The sequence below is a fragment of the Aythya fuligula genome, chromosome Z, assembly GCF_009819795.1.
Source record: "Aythya fuligula isolate bAytFul2 chromosome Z, bAytFul2.pri, whole genome shotgun sequence".
Classification (NCBI taxonomy): Eukaryota; Metazoa; Chordata; class Aves; order Anseriformes; family Anatidae; genus Aythya; species Aythya fuligula.
In genome coordinates, this window is record NC_045593.1 from 10,651,456 (window position 1) to 10,676,716 (window position 25,261).

A 25,261-nucleotide genomic window follows, 5' to 3' on the forward strand; every position below is an offset into this window, starting at 1 on the left:
AGCTCTTCTCCAGCCCTCAGCTGATACTCTGCATTCCTGCCTGGCAGATGGCCTGGGCACAGCTGGGAGAGGCACCCCAGCTCCTGCTTTCGGGGCCGATGGGGATCTTTGCTGCCTACATGTCTTGGTGAGGGCGAAGGAAGCTGAGAGCAGTGGTGTGTGCGCCTGGGAAAGCCACAAGGAGCCTGCTTTAGGGGTGGAAAATGAGCTTTGCAGAATGCTTGTAACTATTTCCAGGCTGCAAGCGTCCCGTGATGAACTTAACTTCACAACAGCTGCAGGAGCTTGGTAAGTGTTATGGTGCTTCTTTCACAGGCGGGGAAACTGAGGCACGGGACGGGGTGGTGGTCTGCTTGAGATCTTACACAACTAGAGCTGGGAAAGTAAACTCCCACGAAGCGATGCTGACCGTGCCTGTCCTCTCTGGTACTGCCTGGATTCCTCCAGCGACCGTGGGCAGCAGGTCAGACCAAGGTGGAGCAGTGCTTGTAGGGAGGAGCAGCTTCCAAGGCAAAACGAGGCCAGGCTGTGCAGATGCCTAAACCCCATCTTCTGTGGGTATCACCTTCCTGAAGGCAAAGGGGAGAGCTTGCAGCCAGTATTCCCCAGCCGAGGTCAGTGGTCGTGGCAGGCTGTGGGTGCTGCGGGGCTCTCACTTGTGCCTCGGCAGGACTGCAGTTGCTGCCGATGCTGTAAGCCTTATTGCAGCTTTGATCTAAACACTCTCAGCTGCTTTATTTGAGCCTGGGTTGTTGTGAATGGTTTTAAAACTGTTTGGGACTATCCAGAGGTTAGCCATTCACTGGCTGAGACCACTTCGGCTGCATAAGCCACTTGGTTGAAGATATGGCTTTGGTGTTGTCTTGCTTAGCAGTGAGCCAGTCTGTCACTGTGCAGGAATAAATCATGAAGGCTCATCATGTTTGGAGAGGCAGCCTCTTTGGGGAGCCCCTATTGATGAACAGGTCCTTGAAGACCCAGTCCTGTCTTCAGTTTATTTCTGACAGACTTGGGAATTGACACCTGGCACCAGATTTACTGTTGTTAATTCATGAAGTTTTCCCTTTATTTTTGTGCAAGAGCATGCCAGAGCTGGGAGAGCATCCCATCCCAAACACAGCTGGGCTGTGCCGTGGTGGAGACTGCACCACGGAGGGGAAAAGCACAAAGCACCTTGCTCACTGTAGCCTGGGGAAGAGATATCAGCAGGTGCAGAGCAAGGAGTTTTAACCTCAACAACTGTCCTTCCCCTGTTTTCTGGGGACAGGAGACAGCAGGTGATGCAGCCAGGCTGCTCTCGTCAATAGGGAGTATTTTGGGCTGACTTAATGCCTGGCTAGCTGGGCCATGCTCGTAGGCATCACCAGGACATAGACCTGTTACACTGGGGTCCCTGTGCCCTCCTTACAGCTAGGTTAACAGTATTCACTGATGTGATTGACCTAAGTCAGCTGTTTTCAACCTTCTTCTTTTGAGGCTAGATGGTATTTTTTTCAGAGGAGATCTCCCCAGCCTTTACAGCATACCCATCAGTTGCTACCGAACTCTGTGGGCTCCCTGTTCTTTGTCACTGGTGGCTCCCAGAGGTCCCTGATGTGAACTGTGTGCCTGTCTGGCATCAGGCGTACTGAAAATAGGCTGTGCCCGCTGTGGTATGCACCCTGAAACAGTTCCTGCTCAGCCTCTTGCTGAGGTCTTTTAGTGGGTGGTAGCTGAAACCTGCTAAACCCCTCTACTGCTGTTTCCAGCTGTGGGGACAAAAAGCAAAGCCTCCAAACCCCGTGACACATTGCTGCTTTGCTGAGCTGGTCCCTATCCTCCCCATCTTCCTTATCTGGTCCAAGCTGCAATCCGGTTGATAAATTACCCTGAAATGGGAGGGAAAAGAATCCTAGCAGGAGGTGCCAGAGGCAGTGAACTGGGTAAATCCCAGTGACCGGGGAGCCCCTGTGCATGGGGAGATGGACGGTGAGGGTAGACTGCTGCCCCACAAGCTGGCCTCACACACACACACAGATGGAGCAATGCTTTTCTTCCCAGCCATGATGTGCCACTGGAGCAGCATGTGCCAAGGAGGTGTGGGGCTGGAGTATCTCGTGTTGGGTGTAGGGTGGAAAACTGCGTTCCTGCTAGCAGTTGCTGTGCCTGGAGTTGTAGGATCATGGAGCTGGGCGTCCCCCTGTCCAGCAGCTGCCCTCCCATCCCGCTGCGGGAGCAGGCTGGCGGTGGGGTCGGCGGCACAGCCCCATCACACTGCCTTCTTTCTGAGCTCGCTGTAAATGGCTCTCTGTAACACGAGCCGCATTGCTGCCGTAGTCCTCTCCAGAGGGCATCTGTATTTACACTGGGGCTTTCATTAGCAATCCGGCTCTTGCATGGCCGGCAGCCCGCAGCCCTCACTCGTCTCTCCTGCCCAGTTGCTCAGGGAGCAAGACGAGCACCCTGGCACCTCTGTCCCCGAGGAGAGGCAGGTGACTGGTGGCTGGAGGAGTCCCTGAGCCAGCTCCTGCCTGGAAGAAGCATGTTGTCAGTGCGCCCCACCATCCTGCAGCAACAGGGGGGGCTGCCTGCGGAGTTTCCCCCCAGCCAGGCTCACTGATCCCCAGGACAGCGTGGGGACAAGCTGGGTTTGCTTTGGATGATCGCTGGCTCGGTGTGCTGTGTTCCTCCTGCTGCTCTCATGCAGTTGCTGCCGTGCCCGACTCCCGGCCACAGCGAGCTGAGCCTGACATCTGGGGAGATTGTGTCTGGCAAGGTAGGAGCTGATCCCTTCCAGCTGCTCTGCTAAAAGGGGTGTGATCTGTCCTGTCCCACCTGGAGAGAGTGCTCCAAGGAGCAGTGCATATCTGGTTTGATTCTGTATTCTGCTGTGGCTCTGATGACCAGGCGGTATGCTGCTACACAGGAACAAAACGCATACATCCACCTTGTTTTTACCTATACACTGGAAAATCAAACCCTGTCTCCCTTTCTGCTCCAGCATGGTGCTCTGATACCCCAGAGCCTGTCTCTCTTCTCTCTTCCTGTGCTGCACCCTGTGCATTTTCTACAAGTCGTGTCACCTGCTTCTCCAGGTGACAGTAGGGTCACTTTGGAAGTAGGGAGCAGTCTGGATGTGTCCTGGGAGAAGGGCAGAGGGAGAAGAGACTCACAGAAGACACAAACCAAGGAATTTCAGTAGGCTTGGAAATGGCAAGAGAGAAGCAAATCTTCTAGAATAACCATATAAAATTAGACAAGGGAAGAGCCTCCTTTCCCTGAATAGTCTCAAAAGGGTATCTTCTTTTTCCTTTAGTCCCCGAAGGTGGTGTGCTTTGCTATGGAAAGGCCTGAGGCTGCTGTTGTCCCTGGGGGCATTCTGCAGGTGATGCTTTCCTTCTGAGGACTGACCCGAGTAACAAAACCTGTTTTAGGGCCCCCTGCACCCCCAGTTCCTAACAGTTGAGGAGGGGAGGGAGGGGGCTTCCAACCTTCCCTCATTTGCGCACCCTGCTCTGCTGCCAGTGGGTGTATAAATAGTGCCCACAGCATACTATTTTGGTGACAAGCTTCTCGCAGGATTCATCCAAAGAGGTATGTGCACAAGTGTTAAAAATAACGCTAAGCCCTGCCCAAATGCTGGCGTCGGTTCGGGGATGGTGTTTTGGGGCTCTTCATAGAGAGCCCTGGCTCCTGGGTGGGTGCAGCAGTGGGGGGCCAGCAGGGCTCCTGCTGCTTCCCTGTCCTCACTGCCGTGCTGACCACAGGGGATGCTGACCTTCAGCAGATCTGCTGTTCCCCAAGAGGATGTGAGACTTGCACTTCTAATTAGGCTATTTACTACAGAGCTTTCCCTGCATGTCCTGTGCATTATCTCTGGGTCTAATGGCAGGCACAATATCAGGAGGAGATGCCAGGAGGGGTTAACCTGCTGCCAGCTGCCTGCCACTGTCCAGATCTAGCTGCTCTTCCAATGTCTTGTGCCATAGCAGTGGCATATGTAGGCATTCTGGCCCTATATTAGGCTTATGCTGAGCTGGAGATTGGTTTAGTTGTAGAAGGCATATTAAATTATGTCGAATTATGTCTATATGTAGAATTAACATCTATAGCTCTGGACATCCTTGCTATCCATATAACCACGAAAAATAATTGCAAAATTCTGCCCTTTTAATGGGCTGGTTGGTGCCTCTAACTGGAAACCAGACCCCTCTGCAGAGACTGCAGAGATTCTGGGGAGCTGTGCTCCTGGGGCTGTGTAAGAGCTCCCCATCCCACTGGGGAGCTGAGAGCTGCAGTTTGTTACCCTCAGGCTGGGTTTTGCCTGTTGATGCTCAAATCCTGTGCTAGGTATGTAATTCTCCTGCTCTCAGGCTGATGGAGCATCAGCCTCTCTCCTGTTTTCAGGTCATGTGGGCCAGAGCAGCAGACCCCCCTGCATTTTTGTGTATGGAGCCCAGAGCTCATAGAAATGCATCTTGGAGGGCTCGTGCTCAGAGAAGCCCCATCAGAAGACGCTCAGTCTTGTAGAAAGGGGTTGTAGCTCTGCTGGTCTAATAATAATGCTGTGATGTGGCTTAATATGTGGAGCCTCCTGCATGGAAGAAGAGGAAAAGAGCGGAGACATGCTGCAGTCATGGGGCAGTGCTTGGGCTAACCTATCTGCTCTGATTTGAAGGCAGATGTGTCGTGGGCAAGGAGACCACACTTCTGTTTCAGTGTCTGAAACAGAACTATAACATTAATCCCTCCTTACAGCTCCTAGGCCTCCGTATTTGTATCTCCAGATACATCTGTGCTCGTTTTGGCTTTGAAGAGGAAGGGCCAGATACTTCTCTAAATACATTACTTTCTGAAGGACTGGGTTTATTTTAAGCTGATACAGAAAATTGCTGTGAAAGCAGTGGGCATGCAAAAACTGCTGAAAAGGTCACAACTGCTGCTTGTCACTCCATGCTTCACCTCTTCTGATGTGGGGATACTAATCCTGGCGGTGTTCCCTGGGATGGAGGAAGGGTCCTGCTAGAACATGGTGGCCAGGAGTTTTCTCCAGCCGTTGCACTGAGAATTGGTGAGAGCACAGCAGCTGCTTGTGGTTTGGCTCTGGCTGTCTTATCTACTGTGCCCAGCTCTCACTTGCTCTCCTCCCCTTCTGGCCATTTAGCTGGGCTTCTCTTTTCCTTCTCTTTTCCTTGCTAAGGCTCTTGATGAGGTTGTGCACTGGTTGGAATGCTTTCTTAAGGGTTGCATTCAATGGAGTGCACTGAAAGTACAGACTTCAGAACTGTCCAGAGGTGGAAAAATATTACAGAGATGACAGAGATGAAAAGCGTCTTCCTCTTCCTTTTTTTTTTTTTTTTTCCTTTTTTTTTTTTTCTTTTTTTTTTTTTTTTTCCAGATATTGTGAGGCAGAATAACCTGCTCTGGGCTAACCTTCAATCAGGGGCATCCTTCTCTTCTATTCCTCTGCTCCTTCCTGCTCCTCTCCCATGTCCAGCCAACATATGTGGTCTCTGAGTCATCGTCATTGCTGTTTATTATTAGGTCTGAGCCAAGGCACCGTGTATTATCATTACGGAGCTCCTGAGGGCACTTTCAGCGCTCTTTCCACCCTGGTATGCTCTTGTTCCCATGGCTGGAATGTGTCTGGGATGCATGGGGACACAAGACCTTCTTTGCCATCTTGAAGCACCTCTTTGCTGGCTGTTTGCTGATGTGTTTCTGTGAGGTGCTAGAGCACCACACCACAGTTTCCAGCAATTCCTGAAGTGCTAAGATATCTCCCTGGTGAGCATCACAGAGCATCATGCACCGTCTCTTTAGGCTACCTGAGGGTAGAGCCCTATTTCGGTCTGTCTACTGCAGTTGAAACTCAGTGAGATTGTCAGGAGTCTCCTGTAACCTGCTTTGCCACCAACACCAGGTCACGGGCACTGTGTGAGCCCAGGCTTTGCCTCTACCAGCTTTTCCTTTCTATTTTAAAGAGCACGTCAGGATTTCCTCCCACGCCTGAATCCCCTTTATAGCATTTCCTTCGCCATGGGTCTTTTTCCATCCTGAGCAAAACTGCTGCACACAGTGCATGGACACATACCTCCCAGGTCTGGCTCTGTGTGCTCGTGTGCCTGTCTGCACAAGGACAGCTGCCTGCTGGGTGGAACGTGTGTGCAGAGGACACAGGCCTTGCACAACTGGCCACACTGCAGCTAGATGCTGCAGATTAGACTTTGTCCTGATTAAGCATACACCTGTAAGCACATAAAGCCAAAGGGTTGTTTAATCACGGGCTGACCTGACACGGGGACCTACAGTGCAGCTGATTGGCAGTCCAGTACAGCCTGCCCTATAGATGGGAAGAAGTCATAATCACCAAAGAGAAAGTTAGGAGGGTTATCAGCTGTGGTCAAGGGTCACCTTCAACAAGACCAAATTTATGAGCAATGTCTCTTCACTGTGGTGGATGAAACGAGGATGAATCCACTGGCTGAAAGCTGTTATTGAACTTACTCCATTTAGAAAAAACAAACCCGAGCATGTTTTTAATAGCTACTGGATCAGCTGGCATGGGATGCTTTTACACTCTCAGTCTTCACCTGTAGGTTTGCTGTGTCTTTCCAGAAGCATATTTCTCTTTTGCCAGGTATTCTACCTGAATAAACTGCTCTATGCTTTTAATCCTGCATTAGAGGCTTCCTGGTCCTCTGAGTCAAACAGAAATCATATGAGAATAAGACCTCCAGAAGTCATGCAATTACATCTTCCTAACCCAGGCATAGGTTACTCAGACAATGCCATTCCTCATGTTTCTTCATCTCACCTCTCTTGAGAAGCTCCCAGGGACTGAGACATCACTGCTGCATCCCATGTCTTTCCAGTCCTGCGCCTTCCCTTCTTCAGTTTCCCCTACTGCTGTGGCACACAGAGTTGACCAGGATCCTGAGTTGGGCATTTCTTTGTCAGCAAACTCAGACAAAAAAAAAAAAAAAAAGACAAAAAAAAAACACCTTTCCAATTTCTCACACTAAGGGCTTATGAAAACCAGCAGGAATGCCTACCTCTAAATAAGTAAAGCAAAGAGCTTCTGAGACACACAGAACCATGCATAGTATGAAGAAAACCAGTCTTATCTCCTGACTGCTGTCTTTTTTTGGTGGAATAATGAATGTTTTATCTGTCATTACTGGTGTTTAACCTAAACTTCCCTCACTGCCTGTCAGGCAGCCTATTCCTGTTGCCCTGGGATGTGAAGAATGGCTTATTAACTTGTTTTTGGCAGCAGCCTTTTATGCATTTCAGAACTGCTTTAATGTACCCTGTAGTTTTCTACAGACAGCTAACCCACTTGCTTTGCATTTTACTCCTTTCTGTTTTTTGTTGCTGTCTTTAAACTGTCACCAGTTTGTCTATATTTTTGCCAGGCTGGTGGAAAGCTGGGACACGTACCAATGTTGGGTAGAGAAGGAAGATTACTCCATGTCTTGCGTATGGCATGCCTGTCCACACAGCCGGACTTATTGTTTGTCTGCTTCAAAGCAAAATGCCACTATTACTCAAGTTCAGCCTGTGATCTATGGTAACCACAAATCCCTTCTGAATGAGCAGGTCATGCATGATGATTATGGGTGAGGATGTGCAGTCTGTGCTGTGTGAGGTGTCATGGTAATGATTATAATTTATGTCCATTTGCTGTTTATGTACAGACCTTTTCCCTTCAGCAAACAGATGGTACAGACAAAGATTAAGAGATGACCACTCCATTTCAGTCAGCTGGTTAAATGCCCGAGAGGTGGACTGAGTCTCCAGGATTTAGTTACAAGCCTGCGATACACGGGCTTTTTAGCAGACGTTTTCAACAGCTCCCCCTTAAGTGTTTTGTCTCCTCTTTGCAGCTTTTCTAAGAACCTACTGGGATGTGGGTGTCCATGAACACATGCAGTCTTCTGTGTGGCACTGGCGTCTTATAATCTGCCACTCATGTGCTTCTGTGTTGCTGCTGAGGGACGGGTTTTGGGTGTACCTTCAATGGTCTCTTCTAATCAGAGCACTTTGCAGAAGTACTAAGGGTTGCTTTATTTAGCATTAAAACATAGCAAGCTGGGGCAGGTATCACTTCAGAGCATGTCAAGTTTGGGTGATAAATGTACAACCTTAGGAAACAAAGCAGTATAAACAAAATTAATATCACGCATCTCTAATAAATCAGCTGGTAGCTGTGTGATCCCTGGGTTTCATGGTAAAGGTGGGAGTGTTTGAGAGTGGGGAGATCTGCTGGAACACTTTGTGGTGAGCTGACAGCTCTCCGTGCTTGGCTTTTGTTGTTGCTCTGAGCAGCGATGGCAGAGAAGTGCACAGGCATGCGCAGAGGGAGGCGAGTGTGGGTTTTCTGCGTGAAATCCAGAGCAATCTTCATACTTGCTGTTGCCTTGGAAAACTGGAATATTTATGACTCAGTACTAAAACAGGAGGCTTTTTCCATTCTTGGATGTGGCCTCTCTTGTGTCCAAGAGTGACGTTTTCCTCCTTTCCTGCTTGACCCTTTCCTGTTTGCTGTGCTACGTCCCACCCATTTACTGCCTCTGAGCAGAGGCTTGTTTGCAGTGCAGCCACCCTCACTTGGAGCCAGCCAGGCAATTCCCCTGCAGAGGGAAGGAAATGTCACTTCGGTGTACATCATGGGAACCAGAAGCAGCCACCTTTCTTGAGCAATGCTTGCTGTGTACGCAGCAGTCTCTGGTTGTGCTTAGTGTGCAGACAGCAAACCGTCTCAGAGCTGCACAGATTCAGCTCAGCCCTGCAGTTTCTCAGCTGCTGAGCTGGAAGTACACAATTTTTATTTGCGGTCAGAATATGAAGCAATGAGTACAGCAGAACTGTGGCTGCCAACCAGCTTCGACATATAATGTAGGAAATTAGGACTTTCTTCATGGCAGTGGGGAACTCATAGTTTATGGTGAACATGTATTAGTTAAAGTGCTTTAGGTGAATTGTGCTGTAGAGACAGGATTGTTCCCATTTTTGAAAATTGATTTTAACAGAAGTGAAACCAGTAACACCTTCATATCTGTTGTTAACATGGGCTGCTCAGATCAAGTGGTTGATTGTCAGATTAAAAGGTGTATCTTTTTTTGGTAACAATACCCCTTCTATTTCTTTGCCAATGTTTTGATTGGAGAAAGAGTTTTTATTCCCAGTCAGTGTATCATCAATATTTGAGTACATGCTTGAAGAAACAGCATTGCTGTTACAGCTCAGCTCCTCCTTCAGGCACTTTGAAATCTCAGGGTGCATTAGTTACATCCAGGTTTTGCTTTAATTTAAAGTATGCTGTACAGCTTTTTGAGCTTTGTTTATCAGAATGAAGCTGAGACTACAGACAGAAATTCAGGAACTGTTCCACTGTTTCTGTCCTGATTTCCCTCTGTCTAAAAATGTTTGCCTATTTCTTTGCCTATTTCATGCTCTCCTGCATGGGGAGAGCTGAGTATTAGGGCTGAAAGATGGGCACTGGCATTCTTGGATCAATTCTTCCTTCCCCACAGCTTTCCAAGGATTCAAATCTCCTTCTTGCCCTGGTCTCCCACATGTAAAATGCTGATAGTAGCTCTCTCCTGGAGGAACAGTATGAGCATACTGGAATGCTGGGCTGCAGGGGACTGGAGACAGACAAGCTGGTTGTGGGCTGGATTTGGATTTCCCGTAGCCATCTCAGTATTGTTGAGGTATGTGGAACTCAGCCCAGCCCAGTGGGAGCCATGCCAGAGCTAGCCCTATCTGTTAGTTGTGACTTTTTATGGAGCTTATAACCGTCTCCATTCCTGGGCAGTAAGGCAGCAGCCGCTAACATTAGGAAGGATTCAACCTCAGTACACAGAAGAAGAAAATCACTATAGTGATTTGGATGAAGAATCCACCTAGCCCAGTATTTATTTCTCAAGAGGTTGCAGGTGGTCAGCTAGTGATGAGTGAGAGCAAGGCAAGCAGATACGATATCTCAATAATCTTTTTTTTTTTCAGGGATTTGCTAAGTCTGTTGTATTTTATCTGTTTAGTAACCTGAAATGGATCTCTCAAGTGCTTGTCCTGATTCCCCTTGAATGCATGTGGACTTCTGACTTCTTCAGTCAATAATGCCCTTTGCTGAGAGGTAATGAGCAGCAAACAGGCTAAAGGAAGAGTAACCAGAACATTGAAAGAGGAACTGCTGGTCTGAAGGGAAGTTGTTGATATAGAATAGCCCTGAAATAAAAGCTATTTAACGCTCTGAGCACTAAAAAATAATATTGCTAATGATGTTTCCTAAACACAGAGTCAAAAAGCCTCATCAATTCAGAAGCAGTTTATGGTTATTCAGCAGGAAGAGCTGGGATGACCTTAAGGAATAATACAAACAGGAACTGGGTAGTTCATACTTGCATGGTTGTGTGCATGAGAAATGAACAAAAAGTTCAGCTCCAGCTAGGAGCTCATTGGGGAAAGTGAGAGAGATGGAGAAAAACCCAGGGTCTTTCAGTGACCTTCAGGATATCTGTAAGCAGCCATGAAAAGATAAATGTCATCCACTGCGACATATTAGAAAATTATTTGTTCCAGAGAATAGGGACATTTTTGTGTTTTAAGGCATGGTGAGATCTGGCTTGGAAGATTGTCAACATTTCCCATCACACTCTGAAGACTGTATTTAAACTGGGTCATGTCCAGAGAAGGGTTACTTATGATCAAAGCATGGAAAGCCTATCTAATGCAAAGTGATTAAAGAAATGGGATGATATAACTTTAAACACAGTCTGGATAAATGCTGACGTTAAAGATAATTTTTGGAACAGGAGTGAATAGGGGTGAGCAACACATGCATAAAGATAAGCCAGAAATTTAGAGAAGGTTCTTAAACATCAGAGAAGTGAATTTGGGAATTAATTCTGTTAGGCAATGGTTAGCAAACAAGAAATATTCTTTTTTCTTTTTTTTGGGGGGGGGTGTGGTAAAAAGCAGCAAAACTTTCTCATTTCAAGCCAATTTCTGATTTGGAGTTGTGACTCTGCCTGGGGTTGCTAGCCCTGAATAAATCACTACTGCTGTTCTGGGCCATATGCAGGTCTTGCTGGGGCAAGAGCACCATGGGGTGGGTGCCTGGTGAATCCTGCTGTTACAATTGTGTCTGTGATTTGCACAGCCCCACAGGCTCCTGTGCCTCTGTCCTGAGACCTGCTCTGGAAGGGAGACCCCATTGCTCTCTACAGCGACCTGAAAGGAGGTTATGGGGAGCTGGGGGTTACCCCCTCCTCTCAGATAACCAGTGACAGGACTAGAGGGAACAGCCTCCAGTTGCACCAGAGGAGGTTCAGGTTGGAAATGAGGAGACATTTCTTCTCAGAAAGAGCAGTCAGGCACGGGGACGGGTTGCCCAGGGAGGTGGTGGCATCACCATCCCTGGGGATGTTCAAGGAAAGGTTGGACGTGGTGCTTAGGGGTAGGATTTAGTGGGTGACGTTGGTGGTAGGGGATGGTTGGACCAGATGTCTTGGAGGTCTTTTCCAACCTTAATGATTCTATGATTCTGTGATTCTATGAAGGCAGGCTCAGCAGGGATCGATAGGTGGTCCTCTGGGGAGAATGTGGGAACTGAGAGGTCAGGCACTAGCATGACACCACTGTGTGCTTTCCTCTGTCTGGTTGGATTTTTGACCTGTCGTTCAAGAACTCCCATATTTGTTCCCACTTCACAGCGAATAGAAAAATTGTCAAGTGCACATTGGTAACGATTAGCCTGTATTGATCTCTGTGTTTGAGAGAGAAATGTTCTTTGACCTCAAAGAGCAGGGCTTGCAAGAATGAGGAATGATTTTTTTTTTTTTTCCTTTTTGAGGACTTTTTATAAAGTTTACAGCACTCCCTGCTTTCCTGATGGCCTGTGTGTTCTGTTGCTCCTTGCTCCAGGTGAGGAGGACCATACTGTTGGTTCAGCTGCAACCAACATCCCTCTGTCTGGCATTCCTGAAACAGCTGGGATGGTGGTGGATGGGGTTGCCTTGTCTCAGAGATCCAAATTTCTGCCACAAACAGTTAGCAAGGTGGAAAGGCAGTGAGCTGCTCATGGATGCTCATGGGAAAGAGCAGTAATGTCTTTCCTTCCTGTGACTGTTCTACAAATGAGGTCGCTGTGGCCTGGGCATGTCCTCGCAGCTTTTGCTGTGAAACTGCAGTGAAGGTGGGAAGGTTTCTTCCTGTTAGTACATGAGGTTAGTACTGACCTTAGTGACTGATTCCTGCATGGTACTTGAAGGCAGATAAAGATACTCCTGCCAAGGCAGAATTGAGCTGGGCTTTTTTTTTTCTTTCTTTTCCTGTGGTACTCTGTTCATGTCCTGGTTGCTGTCAGGAGAACAATGTGCTGCAGGTACGTGTGGGTCATACCCAGCATGAGTGCAGCACACAGGGCTCCCTATGAAGGGAGCTCTGCTGCAGCACAGCACTGGGAAGGGGATGTGTCTCCTCATGTGCAATTCATGGGTGGGAGAAGGCATCATGCATTCACTTCTCATCCCTTTGGAGCAAGGGGGAATGAGGTGAGATGGCAAAACCCCTGCCCCCCAACTGGGATGCATATAGGTAATAAGATTAATGTTTCTTGATAAGCCAGAGGCATATCTGAGGCCACATGAGCACGGGGAAAGTGCTGAACGGAATAAACGTGATGGGGAGGAGAGCACAGATGTTTATGTAGGGAAACAGTTGAAAAGTCATGTTTCCAAGGGAGTCCCTTGCCTGCTGCATTACTGCCTCTGTTTTTTTTAACAAAACAGCCCCAGACTCCATCAGCCTTGGCGTGCAGATCTGCCCCTCGAGGGAGGCATTCGCCTTGGTCAGTCGGTCAATGCCAGCGTCCCGTGGTGGGGACAGGGAGGCGGGCAAGCGCTCAGCCTGCCAGCATTTCTGCCGCCTCCCTCAGCGCTGGCAAGGCCCGCGGAGGACTGGGGAGGGCACCGACATAGTTTCCATTCTCCTCTCTGCTGTGGGAACGAGTCTCCTGGGTAACAAGCGTCCCTTGTTTTGCTCCGAGCCTGCGGCTGGGCCTGGCCACCTCCTTCCTCCCTGTTCTGGTTGAGCGGGCCGGCGGCGCCTGCTGGAGCCAGCCTTGGTTGGCGCTGACAGCACAGCAGGACGGGTCTCAGTGGGTCTTTCTGGCATGGCTTTTTACATCCACCTCTCCAGGGGCAGAAGCTTCTTCAAAGTACTGTGTGGCCTTGTTTTATTTGTTTTATTTGGTTGTCATTCTGAGTGCATCGGGCCCTTGATGGTTCTTCCTTTCTTTGCCCTGTGCATCTGTGTGACATTTTCAGCTGTTCTCTGACTTGCCTGTCCCCTCTGTTTTGGAGGTGGGTTTTGGCTTGTGGACATAGAGCTTCTTCCTCCACAGGTGCTTGGCTTTTTGTTTTGCCAAGCACAGGGCAGTGGCTCTGGGAGCAGTGATGGTGGCGGTGATGTCCCTCCAGGATGGCTCCCTCAGAGGTGCTGCTCCAGTGCTGGGATTATCTCCCCTGAAACAGCCTAGAACACATCTGGGTTTGTGGGATGTGTGGTTATGCCCAGATGTGACAAAAATAAATAAATAGATAGATAGATAAATAAATAAATAAATAAATGAATTACTGCACTGTGGAGGAAGGAGAGGGCTTCAGGTTCTATCCAGAAGAGAAACCCTAAAGGAGCCACACGTGTCCCTGCTGTGCCTCATAAGGAGCTGCACTGACTTGCATATGGAACAGGTTGTGGCTTTGGTGAAAGGGTGTTCCTTTGGTGAAAGGAAGGGGGTGAAAAAATCCTTTAATGTAGCCTTGGAAAACAGAAGAGCCTGGCCTTTTGCAGGTGGCAATGCTTTGTTTCGGGAAGGAGGGTCTGCTGTGGATTGCTTTGTGGGCATGCCAGGATTTAGTCCAGGTTATGGGTAGCATGATAATCACAGGCTCTGCTTAAGAGTTGCTGGGATTTGGGCTTGAGATTCCTTGTGACAGCCTGGACTTCAGACATCTTGTCACTGTGAGGTATTTGACACTTGTCAAGGTGCTTGTGGCTGCCTCTCACTCTGAGGATGACTGTGTTTCAGGGACACTGTGTAGGTGCCGTTGATGAAGCTCTCTAAGACAATGCACTACAGAAATGTAAAAGAAGCTTCAAGAAGCTTCTTGTGGTTTTCCTGATCTTTCAGTGTTAAGTCCTCCCATCCTCCTCCTCCTCCTGTGCGTTACTTTGCAGTTTTATCGCCAAGGGCTCTGGCTGCCATTATCAATTGTAGAAACACAGCAGTCTGGTTCCTTTTGCTTTCATTTACAAAGCCATAAGAGATCAGACAGCTTGCAGTCATGCAGCATCAGAAACCCAAGCTCATCACCTAATAAGATGCTTCAGCTCTGTCCTATGGCATAGGCTTTGATTTTATGCTTCTTCTCCTGCTACCTTCCTGATTTCCCTGTTCCTGTAAGAATCAATCCTCCATCTTCCAGCCTGATTTGTTCTCTCCCTTCCTCTCCTTCTCTGCTCCCTCCTATGCCCTCCCTTGTCTGAGGTCCCACAGGGACTGGTTGCAAGCCGGAGTGGCTGTGCTGTGGGCATGCTTGCTCCTTCACACGCAGCAACGTCACAGCAGCAGCAGCAGGAGCATTGGAGATGTGATTGCGCAGACCCTCTGCATTGCCAGGGATGCAGCTGTAACAAAAAAAAAATAATTGACTCTGTGTTTCCCACAGCATCCTGGTGAGAGAGCACGGAGCCCACTGGAATCAGAGTGCTCAGCGCTGCCGGAGCGGAGCGTGTGCAGGGAGAGGAGACGGGGAGCAGAGGATCTGTGGAAAGGTGAGATGGAGAAATGAGCGGGGTGGGCATTTGCCTTACTGATGGTTTTCAGACCGTCCATTGTCCTGTGAAGCGGCTGGCTTGCTTGTTTCTGCAGAGATTGCCAGCTACCCAATGAAGCTTAAAGATTTTAGGATCGCTTTGTCTGTTCAGAGGCTGCGTTGCTTTGGAGCTGTCGTGATTATAATTATGCAAGGGAGTGAAGAGGCTGGTATTGCTGTGCAGAATGCGTGTTTGTCCATTGTGGCTCTGAAATAGCGGTTGTCACATCCGGGGCTGGTTGTGCAGAGGCGATCCGCATTTCTCCCCAACAGTGCTCTCTTGGTGCAGTCGCACAGCTCTCCATTGTGTCTGCCATGACAGCCGAGCCCACACGGATTGTTGTGGTCCCACGAGCTGTCACGCTCTCTGTGCATCCCTGGCGGTGATGCTGCTGTGCAGCTCAAAAGCTGTTTTGACAGACAGCATTTCCATGAAAAGGCAGAAACAAAGGACGTGAGCGCAGGAAGGGCTGCTGTCATTATGGCTTTTGGCTTTTTAAAACAAATTCGTTCTTTCTTCTTTTTTAACACGAGTAAATCAATTGCTCAGAAGGCATTAGGATAAAATAGTGTGGCAGGTAAAACCTTGGTCATCTAAAAAATGATGCACCGGGATCTGTGCAGACTGGAATCCTTTGTGTTGCCCAGGGTGTGTCTGTGCTGGCTGTGTAAATGAATGCTTTCTCCCTGCCTCTTTTTGCCGATCAGATGAGAAAGGTTATCTCAGAATGAAGGAACTGCTATTTTTAATTACTGAGATGAGTGGTCTGGGCTGGGTACCAGTTACTAGAGCTTAATTACATGGTTCTGTTATAACCAAATCCATCTTTTCCCTCCTCCCTGCCTTCCTCCTTCTTTTCCCTCCCCCACCCCCTGCACAAATTGTTCCATCAAATTGCTGCTGCACATGCAAAAGGAGAAGAGCTTGAACAAAGAGAAGGATCTATATGGGAAAGGGATATGGATTGATCAGGATGACAGTTAGTGAGAACAATAAGGCAAAGGTACGGAGGAATGATTTGGGTATCTGCGATGCAGTGACGTGGCTGTAGGGGAACGTATACATGGGCATGTAGTAATGTAAGTAAATAAGCAAACAGAAGATGCAATCTTTTGGGCTTATGGAAAATGCTGAGCATGTGGGGTTGCAATTGTAGGTGTTTGGGAGGAACGTGGTGTTAATGGAAGCGACATTAACATTGGCTATTGAGAAACAGATCATACAGGGACTGGATTGATGGGTGTTGTAAGGGTGTGTGGAGTATGGGGGAGTATAGAGATCTTCTGCATTTATTTTTTTTTTTTAACCTCCAAACACCTAGAGCCTTGCCTAACAGTGCTGCTAATAAGTGAGCTTGGCACATTTAACCTCTTCACAAAACCCTTCTGCAGTGTGCCAGCTTGGCAGAGTGCTTGGGGCAGCTTAGCATTGAAATGACCCAAGAGTAGTTCAGATAAAGCATCTTTAGGCCTGTCAAGTGCCACAGGATGGTAGGGATCATATAGATAAAGTGGTGAGTGTTTGGCAGAGCTATAGAGGAACCTTGGAGCGGAAAAAGCAGGTGCGAGGAGCATTGCAGAGCTAGAGGAACAGAAAGCTGTGGGTCAGAGACACACAGGGCACAGGGGAGGAAATCTGGCTTCGTGGTCAGGGAATGTAAATATGTTGTTTGTGGTATCATTCTCCAGCCTCTCTCACTGTGTTCCCTGTGTGCATCCCCACCTGGTTTGTTGAGACAGGCGCGATCCTCAGCACAGCCTTTTCTGCAGCAGTTGTCTGAAGAAACCATTTCACTGCTGCAGATTCTCAGACAGTCGTTCCCTCCCCATCCCTCTCCATCCCCCTCCATCCCCCTCTCTGTGTCCCCAGGCCTCCGTCCCATTCAGCCTGATGGAAGTGGGTACTGGGAAGTGCTCCTGGTGTTGTGGGAAGAGGGAGACGAGCTCCTGGACCGTGTTTGTGCTATGGAGAGGTGGTTCTGCAGAGCAGCCTCTTGCAGGAGGGTGCTGGGGGCAAGAGCAGCACGTGTGCATCCATAGGTGCATCAGAGGATAGGTCATGCAGCGAGGTAGATCACTGCAGATGCACATACTTGTGTCGTGCTCTGGAAGAAAATCTGTGTACAGTCTGTTTACCACATTTGCATAACAGAATGAAAAGAAGGTGGTGCAGCCTGCTTTGCTGCATGGGAGGGAACACTCCTCAGGACGTGCAGGCTGTGCCTCGCTGGTAGATGCCACTCTTACAGGAACATCTGTTAAGCCGTGAGAGTGCACAGATAATCTCTGCCCTGAGATGCTTGAGCCTAAAAGATGGACAAGAGCTTCTGGTGACTGGAGCTGGCTGAAATGATTCGCAGCAGGGAGATAAAATCGCTGCTGTGTATCTTCTTCACTGCCTTGATGCAAAATGAAGGGATGAAGTGCAGCTGGTTCCCGGGGTCCAAGGGCCTGGACCTGCATTGCACAAAGTGCAGGTGCCTAGGAGAGTATGCAGTGGACTCAGAAGCAGCTGCCCATGGCTCCACTGCTGCCTGTCAGGGTGCCTGAGGCTCTGGTAGCAAGCAAGGAACAATTTCTCTGTCCCAGAGATGTTAATTTTCTTGCAGTCTGATGCTCCTGGTGAGACAAGGTCTCACTCTGGTGTTATTCCTGATAGCCAGACAGTAACCTGCCTTTAGCAGCCCCATGTTGTGTTTTGCCCCATTTTTCGTTTATTTTCCAGTCTCATTATTCTTTGCCAATGTTTTCTGAAAGCCTTATGTAGTATTAAGGGCAGGCTGATAGATCTAACATGGGTCACTTCCCTTTCTCTTTCAGAATAGATACATGCTTTACCTTTGTTATTTGCCAGCCACCTGGCTTCAGCTCCTTTCTCTCTTTCTTCTTCCTCATGGGTGTTTTTATCGAAAGCTCTGTTGTTAGCTGTGATCGTGCAATGATTGTTTCATTGTTCTGGGATCAAAAATATCTCGTCCTTTCTGATTGGAGCGTATTAATCTCATTGGATTTGTTTCCACTTCAAATGCTCATTTCCTTCTCTGCACCCTCTTTTCCCTGTATTGTCTAACCTGTCATTGACGCAGCTTCCATGTTCTTCTTCTTGCCAAAACCGTATCAAAGATGAAGTCTCTGCTTGACTGTAATAGCCTTCTCGGTGTGGTTATTCATTCAGTTTGGTCAGGAGCCCTGTTATTCTAATTTCCTCACCTTGCTTGGTGATTCCAGATGGTTTTTTTACTTACTATGTACATTCGAAGTCTTTTCTGCAGTAATTACCTAAGCTCTTTGTTCTTGTTGGCTTTGTAACTGTTCTGCCTGGTATTCCAAAGATCTGCTCTTTGAAAACCAAAAAGGTTTCATCACAGAGCTGCTTGCTTTTTACTCTTCTGTTTCATGTAAACTGGATCAGCTTGAGATACTCAGTCCAAAGTCATTTCTATATCATAGACTCTGGGCAATAACTCATCTCAATAGGCAAGGTCCTGATGCACCTGAGTACTGATTAAACACAAGAAACACAAAGAAAAAGTGAGAGAGGCGGAGATCTCTGTGTGTGGGTAAGACACTGATGATATGAGATGGAGATGCCTCCCTGTCAGCTGTGGAATCACATTTAAATGAGAAAAAAAATGTCCCCGTATTTGTGGTAGTTATTAAAATCCCATTGGAGGTGGGAAAATTCATTTATCTGCTACCTTTGCTGCTTTGCGCAATGAATCCTGATGTGGATAAAGTGCTTCTGGTGGCCTGGTCTGTAGGTCCAAAAGAGCCAGAAGGCTACCCGGTCCCAGAGCTATGCAAAAGGCTGCAGGATAAGGCTTGGAGGAGCTGAGGGAGCTTGGCTGGCAGGGGGTGAAATCCATAGCAATGATCAATGACAGCTGTGTTGGTAACCAGCCTTAGCAGGGATTTGTTGTGTTATCTGCTGAGCAGGCTCCCTGCGTGCCGCAGCATTCATCTGGAAGTTGGTTAGTCTCCAAAGAGAAAGTAATGGGCTGTCAAAATGGCTCTAGTCCCTGATTCTGCTCCAGTTTTCTCTCTTGACAAAAATTATTTTAGCATTCATTTTCTGAAATAAGTGGGTCAAAGCAGGGACACACCTGTTAAGATGAGAGCAAGTGCAGGCTTGTCCACGAACTCTTCCTCTCCCCACCACAGTTGTGTTGTAACCTCAGGAATATGCAGATAATGTTTTTTTCTCCATCCATCAGACACATGCAAATATTTCTCACTGGGCAAGGTTGCTGGTAGTTTGGTGGCAGTGGCATTTGTGCTGTGGGCAGTTTTGTTCACGATGCATTCACATCAAGAAACTGCAGTGTGGAGGTCAGGCCTCAGTGCTCCGGGTGCCACGCAGAGCGGTATAAGAAAGAGCCTTTGTTCCCAGAAGCTCTTGAAATTGAAAAACAGGCCAATAGGTAGAGCTGCCAGGTGGGGAGAGCTTGAAGAAACACAGAGATGAAGATTATGAGTTCAGGTGCTCATCTAGATAGGGAAAAAAAAAAAAAAAAGATTGCAGTTGTTAACTCTTGCAAATGAGCTGCCCTGAGCTGCAATGTGGATAGGAGACCCAGACTAGTGTGCTGTGTACTTGGGAAGGGGTCGGACACATGGACAAGGGATGGGTACAGGACTGGGAAAGTCTGCCTTCATGCTGGTTCCCAGATGCGCAAGAGACTCACCTGTGCATCTGTGGCTCTCTTTGCTCAGGAACATTCCTGCATAACTGTGCAAGGAAAGAAAAAAGCATGTTGTTTCAGGATTTGTATTTTGTGGGGGGTGAGAACTCAAGTTATCTATGTGGTGTTTGAGCTGATGTGTTAACCGTGATACAGTCAACTCTGGGAAAATCTTGTGCTCCTGAGTGTTGGCTAACACAGACTTGATTTGATCTTCACTCAGCTCCTTCTGGCCCCCAGGGAATGGGCTCTTCAGGTGCTGCTCTTGAAGGGAACAAGGAGTCCGTGCTCTCTACATTGTTAGGCTAATCTCACTGGTTTGTTTTAATTCCAGAGCCACGCCTGATGATGGGTGAACTGGCACCAACTGCAATTACTTCTGGAGAAGTGTGACTTAAATGCTTGCAGTGGGCAGGTTTTTCTCCTCTCTGCCCTGCACACATTGGTACAGGAGCAACCACATGCCTGCTTAGCCTCCTTTTACCTGGTACTTCCAATTCATGTAAATTGTTTATTAAGGCACCTTCTTTTGGTCCCCCTCTGGGGCTCCCATGGCAAAGAGCAGGACACAAGCATTGTGCTTCTTGCCACGTGTGTTCTCTGTACCTCAGATAGCATAGCAGTCCTCACAGATGTCCTTCTCAGCAGGGAAAATGACCCATCTGGACCATTATGCTAGGGAAATTTGTTATTCTTTGTAGTGAGGCTATTTCTAGTGCCTGCTTGCACTGCATTTTTTCCCCTGGTAGACCAACCTTCAGACCTTTCCCAGTAACTCAGCTGATAAAGTCATAAGCCCATGTATAGGAAGATCCAGCAGAGGTGTAAGTAATCCATATCTCTGGTCCCAAGATATTGCTGGCCCACCCTGAGTATCTTCCCTCGCTTTGCCTCATTCCTTATGATCCACGGCAGGAGCGACACATCTGCCCTGAGGTCTGGCTTGCTGTGGCTGCCCTCTCCATCACTGCTTGTTAGCACATGAACAGTTGCAGCCACTTTTCAGGGATTTCTTGCCTGAATATGGCTTATCATGAGCAGTGATTGTAGCTTGACCCTTCAGAAGAACAGCAAGTGGGCTTCAGCAGGCATCTGCACTGAGTCATTTTCTATTGCCAACAAAATGTTCTCCCTAGCCCACATTCAGTGGCATCTTACTTAATCTACTGCTAAGAGTTATCCTCCAGCTGCAGGTCATAGTCCTTGTGATGGCCATGGAGGGGAGCATCTTCCTTACTCAGATGTCTTGCCTCAGCTCCATGTCATATGCCTCATTTTCATTTCTGCAGACACTTGCTATTTATAATTATTGGATGTATAAAGCACTCTGAAGGTGGTGACTACTCCTCGTGTCTGTAAGCCTGACAGCCTTCTTGTTCCCACTTGCTTTCATTCTGTTTCCTCTTTTCCATGCCTTTCAGGGGGGACTTGGGAGAGGAAAAGTGAGGCTGCAGTGAGCGCAGAGAGACCTCAGACATTCCTAGAGGTCTCTATCCCCGAGGACAGGAGGACTAGCCAGTTCATGGCACGATAACAGGGGAGGAGAGGAGGAACTGTCAGAAACAGGTATGTCCCAGCACTGACAAACAGTGGGCATGAAGGTGGTTATCACACAAAGGTGGCAACACTGTCATCTCAGGTTATTCAGCATACTTTCAACCATATCTTGCTGAGACACCACTAGCAGTCATTGATCCCTTGGGGTATCTATTCTCTGTGCTTCTGCTGGTGACTGCACAAGCTTTAAAGATCCCAGAAAAAAGCCTCCATCTCTGTAACTGACCCCTCTCAGGCTTTGTGCTGCTGACATGGTTTGGTTTTGCAGGGTGTAGAAATACTTCTAACTGAAGCAACTTGTGTGTGTTTGTCCGGGAGGTGCAGGGGGGTGATTCCTCTCTTTACCAGAGGATGTTCCACAGGCAGTATTTTGGTCTCCTATCTTGTTGCCTGCTTTCCCCTTGGCACAAATTGAGGTTAAAAAAGAAAAACCACAAAAACCTCTTGGCCTGCTGATAAAAGCAAAAGGAGAATCTTCTTTGATGGAGGCAGGCCACCAGACCTCGCTGATTAAATAAGCAAATTTCACCAGACAAAATTTCTTTCAGTCCAGACCTTAATCAGATGTTGAGGACGCTGTTATCTCTTGAGGGCCCACAAAGAGAATCTGCATGAAGACAGGTAAAACTCCCCACACACATACCCCAAGTATTTGTGGAAGTTGAGGGTGCAAAACCCCCAAAAAACAAGCTCCAGAGGCAGTGAAGACAAACTCCTTTCCTCAGAGAATGTATATTTGTGAAAAAAACCCTTGGTTTCTTCTATGCTAGTCTTTTTGTAAGCCTGGAGTTTTTGAGCTTGATGCTGACTTCAGTAAATGGTAGAAGAGTTTAACAAGGATAGCCACAACAGTATACTTTGCCAGATTCCAGATTATCTGGCTTTGAACTACCAAATGCCATGCTTTTGATGTCATGCTGGCCATAAGGAACTTTAGTAATGAACATCTATATTTAAATGTTAAGGTACATATGAAAAGGAATGGAAAATGATCATACAGAGTCCTTTTATGTTGATACATAAAGCAGAGAGCATCCCACCACTGATTGGGAAAGTGTGTGCAATTAATTAGTCACCCCAGCTCAGAAAGATGACTACAGACTTGGTGGGAACTGAGAAACTGCCCAGGAATCTGAACAAAGACCTGGAAAACTTTCATAACTGGAGAGACTGAAGAAACTGGAATTATTTGTGTGAAATGGAAAACTGTAGGATTCATAATATGAAATAATGAATGGTCTAGAGAAAGAAGATAGTGATTGATGTGCTGCCCAGCTTGTAACGTCAAAGTATTCCAGAGAATTAAGGAGGATTATTTGAAACTAATAATAGGAATAATTTTCACATCCTGTGATTAATTAGTCCATGAATCTTGCTGTTAAACTTAAAGCCCAGCCATATTCCCAAACGGCTTGGCATTTGTGTGAATAACAAAGACTACCCAGCGTATTTATAGCACATGTTCAGAACAGAAGTTGCAGAGTTTTGAAACCTCCTGAGATAGAGCTGAGCCCTATCTCAGTGTAAGGGCTTAGGAGGGACAAATTCTTCCTCACCACATGATGTAGATACGAGATGTGGTCTTCTTTGAGACTTCTGGTACAGAGAAGACACAACAGCTTCAGGAAAGAAGATTTCCAAACGTGAGCACGCCCTATAATGAAAGGTCTGGAAGCCTACTGTCTTGAGGGGTCTCCTCTACCCTCTTGAACATGCTTGAAGTGATTTAAAGCAGAGTGATCTTCCCTCTGGTGCATCCCCAGGAACGCTGACCTGCTCATCCAGTACAGAGCCAAGGATCATCTCGGTTTGCTCTCCCTTTTTCTCCACTACTATAGGTCTGTGCATCCTCCGCCGCCCGGCAAGACTTTCCTTAGCAGAAGACCTTGGTTAATCCAGGGTTATCAGATTTAGTTAGTTAGACCCTTAATGCTCTGTTGAGCCCAGTCATTCCAAGCCTAATTAGCACATGAGCTGTCTTCTGGAGCATTATCCTAAAATAAATGTCTCACTCAGGGCAGCTGATCACTGTCCCAGCCAGAGCTTTACAAGCCGAGTTTGGTTTGAGGTGCCAGCCCCTGCTGAGGGATAAGTTTCTCCTCTCAGAAGAAAAGTATTTGTAATCATTAGTAGAGCCTGGTCTGCTTCATAAGTATTTTATTAAGGTTCTGGCTTGCCTTTTGTTAGCTCTGTTGCATGGAAAATATTCTGTTATGTAAATTAATGCTGCAGTTTCATCCAGATCCTCTGAGCTCTGCCTCGCTGCCGTGCAAACACATACACAAGTGGAGAGAGACGGGTGTTGGGATGGGGACAGCTCTTGTATGTGAGCAGGATGAAAAGCTTGGGGCTGCTCAGAGGGGTGGCAAACGCAGCAGGAAATATAATGCTCTCCTTCTCCTAACACAAGGACAAGTAATGAAGGTAAATATTGGTAAATTCAAAAGGACTGACTGACAGCTACCACTGTGGCATGTAATTACCTATAGAGCTCAGTGGTTCAGGATGTTGCAGGGTCCAAAGGTTCAGAAAAAAAAAAAAAAGAAAAAAAAAATCTGAACACTATCAGGGATATCAAGAATATGTAGCATTATGATTGTAAGGGCACCTAGCTGTTTATGGAAGGATTATGAAACCTGCTTCTAGACATAAAGTATTCTCAAGTGGAGGCTGCCCATGTCTGAAGGGGGAAAATGGAACAGCCAGTTGCTCGTTTGCCCACTTTGGGGTTATAACACCTCATGCTGAGCCTCTGAACTCCGCTGCCAAAGGCGAGGGACCAGGCAGTACTGGCCATCTGATTCAGTCCACAGTCTTCTGTGCTCCCATGCTGAAATTAAAAATTCCCCGAGGCTGTTGATCCATGAAGGCTAAATATGTTCATCTGTCCAATGCTTCTTTTTCCTCCCTCTGTTTCTGAGCTAGTGGCAACAGTTGCCCTAGATTTTTTAGTTCTTGGAAAAAAACAGCATTCTTGGTAGACTTGTTTTGGGCAGGGAGGTCACATCAAGACCTGCTGTGTAGGGCAAAGAGCAGTTTCTAATCTTGCATGGTCTCAATATGTGCTGGGAGCTGGGAAGGGTTAAGGTTTTCTGCAGTCTGGGCAGGACTCAGCTGTTGGACATAGCTGCTGTTTGAAAAACCATTTAGATTTGCAGTGTGTGGAGGAACATCTAATAAAACCAGCCTGCTGCTGGGATGTTTTTCTGTTTGTGTTTGCTTTTGGAGCTTCTGATCTGGTTGCACACAGTATGTACTAAATTTGTTGTACAATTGCATAATTTGAAAATAATAAAGCTCTGCAAACTCAGGTATTCTGGATAGCTGGCAGAGCTGATGCCCATCACTGTGAGGTAACGCCATACCTGCATTGCTTCTATTCACATGGCTGCTGTAACAAACCATCATACCACCACTGTGTTCAAGTCTGAAAATTATTCTGTAAGGGCTTTTTGACATCTCTAGCTGTTTTGTTTTTGGTGGGTTGTGGGGGTAATACTTTAGTTGTTCCAAGAACTTGTTCCCCATGGTTTTTTTCTTCAATTTCCACTGAATATCCTATCCACGTTTGCTGCCCATTCTGCTTTTGCTGTGTTGCAACATCTGTAACGTAATGTCATATATCTAGGTTGTACACCTAAAATCTGCTGTCCCAGAAATGGTTGTTTTTCACTTGACACTGAGTGATCTGTATATACGTGGAGCTCTGGGTTAAACAGTAAGCATAATTTCACAGCCTCTCTAACTGAGCTGTCTTACGACTGAGCACCTTATTTCTTGCATTTTCATCCTTGGTCGCTGATATTTTTGCCTTGCAGTAAGGGTTCAGGCTTGCTTTGCAGCTGTGATTCCTGCCAGGCATGGTCTTGACAGAAAAGCAGTGCTGTCTCAGCCTGGATAGACAGCAAGTAATAATGAAGTCATGCAGCCATGGAGTGGCTTGTGAGTATGTTTGTGCTGACCTGTGCTGCGGTAAGATCTTACTCCCTGTGAAGACAGGCCTTCTTTGTCACTTCTAGGGCTTAGCTCATCTCTTCTCCCCAAGTCATGAAGGTGATAGGGCGTCTAGAGATCCATCTTGAGATGGAGCTGTCCTCATTTGCTTTCTTTGTGCAGACAAAACTTCTGAAATTATCCTCCCATAACCCTTGGGTA

At 47.4% G+C, this 25,261-nt stretch overlaps 1 protein-coding gene across 8 annotated transcripts in view; it reads left to right on the forward strand.

Annotated features, from left to right (window-relative positions):
- Positions 1–25,261, forward strand: part of RUSC2 (RUN and SH3 domain containing 2) — a 53,716-nt gene that overhangs the window by 6,926 nt on the left and 21,529 nt on the right. For 3 of the 8 annotated variants that reach the window (XM_032205732.1, XM_032205740.1, XM_032205739.1), the window contains exon 1: positions 14,635–14,826. The gene's annotated coding sequence lies outside the window, so the exon portion shown is untranslated. Of the gene's footprint in view, positions 1–56; positions 289–14,427; positions 14,452–14,634; positions 14,827–15,792; positions 15,872–20,970; positions 21,116–25,261 lie in introns of those variants that run through there. The other 5 variants (XM_032205733.1, XM_032205735.1, XM_032205737.1 and 2 more) reach the window with 5 other exon arrangements.